Source organism: Chiloscyllium plagiosum, unplaced genomic scaffold (assembly GCF_037043375.1).
Source record: "Chiloscyllium plagiosum isolate Xiang-an unplaced genomic scaffold, Cpla_swu_hap1 HiC_scaffold_32, whole genome shotgun sequence".
In the NCBI taxonomy this organism is placed as follows: Eukaryota; Metazoa; Chordata; class Chondrichthyes; order Orectolobiformes; family Hemiscylliidae; genus Chiloscyllium; species Chiloscyllium plagiosum.
In genome coordinates, this window is record NW_028270170.1 from 50,265,053 (window position 1) to 50,275,399 (window position 10,347).

A 10,347-nucleotide genomic window follows, 5' to 3' on the forward strand; every position below is an offset into this window, starting at 1 on the left:
CAATCAGTGATGGGGGCACAGTGAGTGATGGGAATACAGTCAGAGATGGAGACAGACAGTGATGGGGACACAGTGAATGATGGGAATACAGTCAGAGATGGGGACATAGTCAGTGATGGGGACACAGTGAGTGATGGGAATACAGTCAGTGATGGGGACATAATCAGTGATGGGGCACAGTCAGTGATGGGGACGCAGTGAGTGATGGGAACACAGTCAGTGATGGGTCCACAGTCAGTGATGGGGACACAGTGAGTGATGGGAACACAGTCAGTGATGGGGACATAGTCAGTGATGGAGCACAGTCAGTGCTCGGGATACAGTCAGTGAGGGGGCACAGTCAGTGATGGGAATACAGTCAGTGATAGGGTCACAGTCAGTGATGGGAATACAGTCAGTGATGGGAATACAGTCAGTGATGGGAATACATTCAGTGATGGGGACACAGACAGTGATGGCAATACAGTCAGTGATGGGGACACAGCCAGTGATTTGGATACAGTCAGTGATGGGAATACAGTCAGTGATGAGGATGCAGTCAGTAATGGGAATACCGTCAGTGATGGGAACACAGTCAGTGAGAGGGATACAGTCAGTGATGGGAATACAGTCAGCGATGGGGCACAGTCAGTGATGGGGATACAGTCAGTGATGGGGAACAGTCAGTGATGTGGTCACAGTCAGTGATGGAATAAAGTCAGTAATGAGAATACAGTCAGTGATGGGGATACAGTCAGTGATGGGGACTCAGTTATTGATGGGGATACAGTCAGTGTTGGGGATACAGTCAGTGATGGGAATACAGTCAGTGATAGGGTCACAGTCAGTGGTGGGAATACAGTCAGTGATGGGGTCACAGTAAGTGAAGGGAATACAGTCAGTGATGGGGACTCAGCCAGTGGTGGGGAAATAGTCAGTGACGGGGCGCAGTCAGTGATGGGGACACAGTGTGTGATGGGAATACAGTCAGAGGTGGGGACATAGTCAGTGATGGGGCACAGACAATGATGGGAATACAGTCAGTGATAGGGTCACAGTCAGTGATGGGGACACAGTCAGTGATGGGGATGCAGTCAGTGATGGGGATGCAGTCAGTGATGGGAATACCGTCAGTGATGGGGACACAGTCAGTGATGGGGATACAGTCAGTGATGCGAATACAGTCAGTGATGGGGGCACAGTCAGTGATGGGGTCACAATCAGTGATGGGAATACAGTCAGTGATGGGGATACAGTCAGTGATGGGGACACAGTCAGTGATGGGGATGCAGTCAGTGATATGAATACAGTCAGTGATGGGGACACAGTCAGTTATGAGTACACAATCAGTGATGGGGGCTCAGTCAGTGATGGGGTCACACATAGAGATAGGAATACAGTCAGTGATAGGGACACAATCAGTGATGGGAATACCGTCAGTGATGGGGATACAGTCAGTGATGGGAACACAGTCAGTGATGGGGACACAGTCAGTGATGGGAATACAGTCAGTGATGGGGACACAGTCAGTGATGGGGACACAGTGTGTGATGGGAATACAGTCAGAGGTGGGGACATAGTCAGTGATGGGGACTCAGTGAGTGATGAGAATACAGTCAGTGATGGGTCACAGTAAGTGATGGGGTTACTGTCAGTGATGGGAACACAGTCAGTGATGGGGGCACAGTCAATGATGGGGACACATTGAGTGATGGGAATACAGTCAGTGATGGGGACATAGTCAGTGATGGGGCACAGACAATGATGGGAATACAGTCAGTGATAGGATCACAGTCAGTGATGGGAATATAGTCAGTGATGGGTACACAGTCAGTGATGGGGATACAGTCAGTGATGGGAATACAGACAGTGATGCGGATGCAGTCAGTGATGGGAATACGGTCAGTGATGGGGACACAGTCAGTGATAGGGATACAGTCAGTGATGGGGACACAGTCAGTGATGGGTACACAATCAGTGATGGGGGCTCAGTCAGTGATGGGGTCACACACAGAGGTAGGAATACAGTCAGTGATGGGGACACAATCAGTGATGGGAATACAGTCAGTGATGGGTACAGACACAGTGATGGGGATAGAGTCATTGATGGGAATACAGTCAGTGATGGGGATACATTCAGTGATGGGGATACAGTCAGTGATGGGAATACAGTCAGTGACGGGGGCACAGTCAGTGATGAGAATACAGTCAGTGATTGGGATACGGTCAGTGATGGGAATACAGTCAGTGATGGGGACTCAGTTAGTGATGGGGTCACATTCAATGATAGGACACAATCAGCGATGGGAATACAGTCAGTGACGGGGGCACAGTCAGTGATGAGAATACAGTCAGTGATGGGGATACAGTCAGTGATGAGAATACAGTCAGTAATGAGAATACAGTCAGTGATGGTGATACAGTCAGTGATGGGAGTACAGTCAGTGAAGGGGACACAGTGAGTGATGGGGTCACAGTCAGTGATGGGAATACAGTCAGTGATGGGGACACAGTCAGTGATGGGAATACAGTCAGTGATGCGGATGCAGTCAGTGATGGGAATACGGTCAGTGATGGGGACGCAGTCAGTGATCGGGATACAGTCAGTGAGGGGACATAGTCAGTGATGGGGCACAGTCAGTGATCGGGATACAGTCAGTGATGGGGACACAATCAATGATGGGAATACAGTCAGAGATGGGGGCACAGTCAGTGATGGGGACACAGTCAGTGATGGGGTCACAATCAGTGATGGGATTACTGTCAGTGATGGAGACACAGTCAGTGATGGGGACACAATCGGTGATGAAATACAGTCAGTGAAGGGTGCACGCACAGTGATGGGGACACAGTCAATGATGCGGATACAGACAGTGATGGGGATACAGACAGTGATGGGAATACAGTCAGTGATGGGGACACACACATTGATGGGAACACAATCAGTGATGGGAATACAGTCAGTGATGGGTACAGACACAGTGATGGGGTTACAGTCAGTGATGGGAATACTGTCAGTGATGGGGTCACAGTCAGTGATGGGGACGCAGTCAGTGATGGGGTTACAGTCAGTGACGTGAATACAGTCAGTGATGGGGTCACAGTCAGTGATGGGAATACAGTCAGTGATGCGGACTCAGTTAGTGATGGGAATACCGTCAGTGATGGGGACAAAGTCAGTGATGGGAATACAGTCAGTGATGGGGACACACACAGTGATGGGGATACAGTCAGTGATGGGAATACAGTCAGTGATGGGGATACAGTCAGTGATGGGGATAAAGTCAGTGATGGGAATACAGTCATGGATGGGGACTCAGTTAGTGTTGGGGATAAGGTCAGTTATGGGGATACAGTCAGTGATGGGAATACACTCAGAGATGGGGGCACAGTCAGTGATGGGAATACAGGCTGTGATGGAGACACAGTCAGTGATGGGGACACAGTCAGTGATGGGGATGCAGTCAGTGATATGAATACAGTCAGTGATGGGGACACAGTCAGTTATGAGTACACAATCAGTGATGGGGGCTCAGTCAGTGATGGGGTCACACATAGAGATAGGAATACAGTCAGTGATAGGGACACAATCAGTGATGGGAATACAGTCAGTGATGGGGATACAGTCAGTGATGGGAACACAGTCAGTGATGGGGACACAGTCAGTGATGGGAATACAGTCAGTGATGGGGACACAGTCAGTGATGGGGACACAGTGTGTGATGGGAATACAGTCAGAGGTGGGGACATAGTCAGTGATGGGGACTCAGTGAGTGATGAGAATACAGTCAGTGATGGGTCACAGTAAGTGATGGGGTTACTGTCAGTGATGGGAACACAGTCAGTGATGGGGGCACAGTCAATGATGGGGACACATTGAGTGATGGGAATACAGTCAGTGATGGGGACATAGTCAGTGATGGGGCACAGACAATGATGGGAATACAGTCAGTGATAGGATCACAGTCAGTGATGGGAATATAGTCAGTGATGGGTACACAGTCAGTGATGGGGATACAGTCAGTGATGGGAATACAGACAGTGATGCGGATGCAGTCAGTGATGGGAATACGGTCAGTGATGGGGACACAGTCAGTGATAGGGATACAGTCAGTGATGGGGACACAGTCAGTGATGGGTACACAATCAGTGATGGGGGCTCAGTCAGTGATGGGGTCACACACAGAGGTAGGAATACAGTCAGTGATGGGGACACAATCAGTGATGGGAATACAGTCAGTGATGGGTACAGACACAGTGATGGGGATAGAGTCAGTGATGGGAATACAGTCAGTGATGGGGATACATTCAGTGATGGGGATACAGTCAGTGATGGGAATACAGTCAGTGACGGGGGCACAGTCAGTGATGAGAATACAGTCAGTGATTGGGATACGGTCAGTGATGGGAATACAGTCAGTGATGGGGACTCAGTTAGTGATGGGGTCACATTCAATGATAGGACACAATCAGCGATGGGAATACAGTCAGTGACGGGGGCACAGTCAGTGATGAGAATACAGTCAGTGATGGGGATACAGTCAGTGATGAGAATACAGTCAGTAATGAGAATACAGTCAGTGATGGTGATACAGTCAGTGATGGGAGTACAGTCAGTGAAGGGGACACAGTGAGTGATGGGGTCACAGTCAGTGATGGGAATACAGTCAGTGATGGGGACACAGTCAGTGATGGGAATACAGTCAGTGATGCGGATGCAGTCAGTGATGGGAATACGGTCAGTGATGGGGACGCAGTCAGTGATCGGGATACAGTCAGTGAGGGGACATAGTCAGTGATGGGGCACAGTCAGTGATCGGGATACAGTCAGTGATGGGGACACAATCAATGATGGGAATACAGTCAGAGATGGGGGCACAGTCAGTGATGGGGACACAGTCAGTGATGGGGTCACAATCAGTGATGGGATTACTGTCAGTGATGGAGACACAGTCAGTGATGGGGACACAATCGGTGATGAAATACAGTCAGTGAAGGGTGCACGCACAGTGATGGGGACACAGTCAATGATGCGGATACAGACAGTGATGGGGATACAGACAGTGATGGGAATACAGTCAGTGATGGGGACACACACAGTGATGGGAACACAATCAGTGATGGGAATACAGTCAGTGATGGGTACAGACACAGTGATGGGGTTACAGTCAGTGATGGGAATACTGTCAGTGATGGGGTCACAGTCAGTGATGGGGACGCAGTCAGTGATGGGGTTACAGTCAGTGACGTGAATACAGTCAGTGATGGGGTCACAGTCAGTGATGGGAATACAGTCAGTGATGCGGACTCAGTTAGTGATGGGAATACCGTCAGTGATGGGGACAAAGTCAGTGATGGGAATACAGTCAGTGATGGGGACACACACAGTGATGGGGATACAGTCAGTGATGGGAATACAGTCAGTGATGGGGATACAGTCAGTGATGGGGATAAAGTCAGTGATGGGAATACAGTCATGGATGGGGACTCAGTTAGTGTTGGGGATAAGGTCAGTTATGGGGATACAGTCAGTGATGGGAATACACTCAGAGATGGGGGCACAGTCAGTGATGGGAATACAGGCTGTGATGGAGACACAGTCAGTGATGGGGACACAATCAGTGATGGGGATACAGTCAGTGATGGGTACAGACACAGTGATGGGGTTACAGTCAGTGATGGGAATACTGTCAGTGATGGGGTCACAGTCAGTGATGGGGACGCAGTCAGTGATGGGGATACAGTCAGTGACGTGAATACAGTCAGTGATGGGGTCACAGTCAGTGATGGGAATACAGTCAGTGATGCGGACTCAGTTAGTGATGGGAATACCGTCAGTGATGGGGACAAAGTCAGTGATGGGAATACAGTCAGTGATGGGGACACACACAGTGATGGGGATACAGTCAGTGATGGGAATACAGTCAGTGACGGGGATACAGTCAGTGATGGGAATACAGTCAGTGATGGGGACACACACAGTGATGGGGATACAGTCAGTGATGGGGACACAGTCAATGATGCGGATGCAGACAGGGATGGGGATACAGACAGTGATGAGAATACAGTCAGTGATGGGGACAAACACAGTGATGGGGACACATTCAGTGATGGGACACAATCAGCGATGGGAATACAGTCAGTGACGGGGGCACAGTCAGTGATGAGAATACAGTCAGTGATGGGGATACAGTGAGTGATGAGAATACAGTCAGTAATGAGAATACAGTCAGTGATGGTGAGACAGTCAGTGATGGGAGTACAGTCAGTGACGGGGACACAGTGAGTGATGGGAATACCGTCAGTGATGGGGAAACAGTCAGTGATGGCGATACAGTCAGTGCTGGGGACATAGTCAGTGATGGGTGCACAGTCAATGATGGGAATACAGTGAGTGATGGGGTCACAGTCAGTGTAGGGGATACAGTCAGTGATGGGAATACAGTCAGTGATGGGACACAGTCAGTGATGGGGGTCACAGTCAGTGTAGGGGATACAGTCAGTGATGGGAATACAGCCAGTGATAGGGTCACAGTCAGTGATGGGGAGGCAGTCAGCGATGGGCATACAGTCAGTGATGGGAATACAGTCAGTGATGGGGACACAGTCAGAGATGGTAATACAGTCAGTGATGCGGATGCAGTCAGTGATGGGAATACGGTCAGTGATGGGGACACAGTCAGTGATAGGGATACACTCAGTGATGGGAATACTGTCAGTGCTGGGGTCACAGTCACTGATGGGGATGCAGTCAGTGATGGGCATAAAGTCAGTGATGGGAATACAGTCAGTGATGGGGACACACACAGTGATGGCGATACAGTCAGTGATGGGAATACAGTCAGTGATGGGGACACAGTCAGTGTAGGGGATACAGTCAGTGATGGGAATACAGTCAGTGATGGGGACACAGTCAGTGATGGGGGTCACAGTCAGTGTAGGGGATACAGTCAGTGATGGGAATACAGTCAGTGATGGGGATATAGTCAGTGATGGGGATAAAGTCAGTGATGGGAATACAGTCAGTGATGGGGATACAGTCACTGATGGGAATACAGTGAGTGATGGGGTCACAGTCAGTGATGGGAATACAGTCAGTGAGGGGGATACAGTCATTGATGGGAATAAAGTCAGTGATGGGGCCACAGTCAGTGATGCGGACACAATTAGTGATGGGGGCACAGTGAGTGATGGGAATACAGTCAGTGATGGGGACTCAGTCAGTGATGGGGACATAGTCAGTGATGGGGCACAGTCAGTAATGGGGACACAGTGTGTGATGGGAATACAGTCAGAGTTGGGGATATAGTCAGTGAAGGGGACACAGTGAGTGATGAGAATACAGTCAGTGATGGGGCACAGTCAGTGATGGGGACACAGTGAATGATGGGAACACATTCAGTGATGGGGACATAGTCAGTGATGGGGCACAGTCAGTGATCGGGATACAGTCAGAGAGGGGGCACAGTCAATGATGGGAATACAGTCAGTGATAGGGTCACAGTCAGTGATGGGAATACGGTCAGTGATGGGAACACAGTCAGTGATAGGGATACAGTCAGTGATGGGAATACAGTCAGTGATGGGGACACACACAGTGATGGGGATACAGTCAGTGATGGGAATACAGTCAGTGATGGGGATACAGTCAGTGATGGGGATAAAGTCAGTGATGGGAATACAGTAAGTGATGGGGATACAGTCATTGATGGGAATAAAGTCAGTGATGGGGCCACAGTCAGTGATGCGGACACAATTAGTGATGGGGGCACAGTGAGTGATGGGAATACAGTCAGTGATGGGGACTCAGTCAGTGATGGGGACATAGTCAGTGATGGGGCACAGTCAGTAATGGGGACACAGTGTGTGATGGGAATACAGTCAGAGTTGGGGATATAGTCAGTGAAGGGGACACAGTGAGTGATGAGAATACAGTCAGTGATGGGGCACAGTCAGTGATGAGAATACAGTCAGTGATGGGGATACAGTCAGTGATGAGAATACAGTCAGTAATGAGAATACAGTCAGTGATGGTGAGACAGTCAGTGATGGGAGTACAGTCAGTGACGGGGACACAGTGAGTGATGGGAATACCGTCAGTGATGGGGAAACAGTCAGTGATGGCGATACAGTCAGTGATGGGGATAAAGTCAGTGATGGGAATACAGTCATGGATGGGGACTCAGTTAGTGTTGGGGATAAGGTCAGTTATGGGGATACAGTCAGTGATGGGAATACACTCAGAGATGGGGGCACAGTCAGTGATGGGAATACAGGCTGTGATGGAGACACAGTCAGTGATGGGGACACAATCAGTGATGGGGATACAGTCAGTGATGGGTACAGACACAGTGATGGGGTTACAGTCAGTGATGGGAATACTGTCAGTGATGGGGTCACAGTCAGTGATGGGGACGCAGTCAGTGATGGGGATACAGTCAGTGACGTGAATACAGTCAGTGATGGGGTCACAGTCAGTGATGGGAATACAGTCAGTGATGCGGACTCAGTTAGTGATGGGAATACCGTCAGTGATGGGGACAAAGTCAGTGATGGGAATACAGTCAGTGATGGGGACACACACAGTGATGGGGATACAGTCAGTGATGGGAATACAGTCAGTGACGGGGATACAGTCAGTGATGGGAATACAGTCAGTGATGGGGACACACACAGTGATGGGGATACAGTCAGTGATGGGGACACAGTCAATGATGCGGATGCAGACAGGGATGGGGATACAGACAGTGATGAGAATACAGTCAGTGATGGGGACAAACACAGTGATGGGGACACATTCAGTGATGGGACACAATCAGCGATGGGAATACAGTCAGTGACGGGGGCACAGTCAGTGATGAGAATACAGTCAGTGATGGGGATACAGTGAGTGATGAGAATACAGTCAGTAATGAGAATACAGTCAGTGATGGTGAGACAGTCAGTGATGGGAGTACAGTCAGTGACGGGGACACAGTGAGTGATGGGAATACCGTCAGTGATGGGGAAACAGTCAGTGATGGCGATACAGTCAGTGCTGGGGACATAGTCAGTGATGGGTGCACAGTCAATGATGGGAATACAGTGAGTGATGGGGTCACAGTCAGTGTAGGGGATACAGTCAGTGATGGGAATACAGTCAGTGATGGGACACAGTCAGTGATGGGGGTCACAGTCAGTGTAGGGGATACAGTCAGTGATGGGAATACAGCCAGTGATAGGGTCACAGTCAGTGATGGGGAGGCAGTCAGCGATGGGCATACAGTCAGTGATGGGAATACAGTCAGTGATGGGGACACAGTCAGAGATGGTAATACAGTCAGTGATGCGGATGCAGTCAGTGATGGGAATACGGTCAGTGATGGGGACACAGTCAGTGATAGGGATACACTCAGTGATGGGAATACTGTCAGTGCTGGGGTCACAGTCACTGATGGGGATGCAGTCAGTGATGGGCATAAAGTCAGTGATGGGAATACAGTCAGTGATGGGGACACACACAGTGATGGCGATACAGTCAGTGATGGGAATACAGTCAGTGATGGGGACACAGTCAGTGTAGGGGATACAGTCAGTGATGGGAATACAGTCAGTGATGGGGACACAGTCAGTGATGGGGGTCACAGTCAGTGTAGGGGATACAGTCAGTGATGGGAATACAGTCAGTGATGGGGATATAGTCAGTGATGGGGATAAAGTCAGTGATGGGAATACAGTCAGTGATGGGGATACAGTCACTGATGGGAATACAGTGAGTGATGGGGTCACAGTCAGTGATGGGAATACAGTCAGTGAGGGGGATACAGTCATTGATGGGAATAAAGTCAGTGATGGGGCCACAGTCAGTGATGCGGACACAATTAGTGATGGGGGCACAGTGAGTGATGGGAATACAGTCAGTGATGGGGACTCAGTCAGTGATGGGGACATAGTCAGTGATGGGGCACAGTCAGTAATGGGGACACAGTGTGTGATGGGAATACAGTCAGAGTTGGGGATATAGTCAGTGAAGGGGACACAGTGAGTGATGAGAATACAGTCAGTGATGGGGCACAGTCAGTGATGGGGACACAGTGAATGATGGGAACACATTCAGTGATGGGGACATAGTCAGTGATGGGGCACAGTCAGTGATCGGGATACAGTCAGAGAGGGGGCACAGTCAATGATGGGAATACAGTCAGTGATAGGGTCACAGTCAGTGATGGGAATACGGTCAGTGATGGGGACACAGTCAGTGATAGGGATACAGTCAGTGATGGGAATACAGTCAGTGATGGGGACACACACAGTGATGGGGATACAGTCAGTGATGGGAATACAGTCAGTGATGGGGATACAGTCAGTGATGGGGATAAAGTCAGTGAT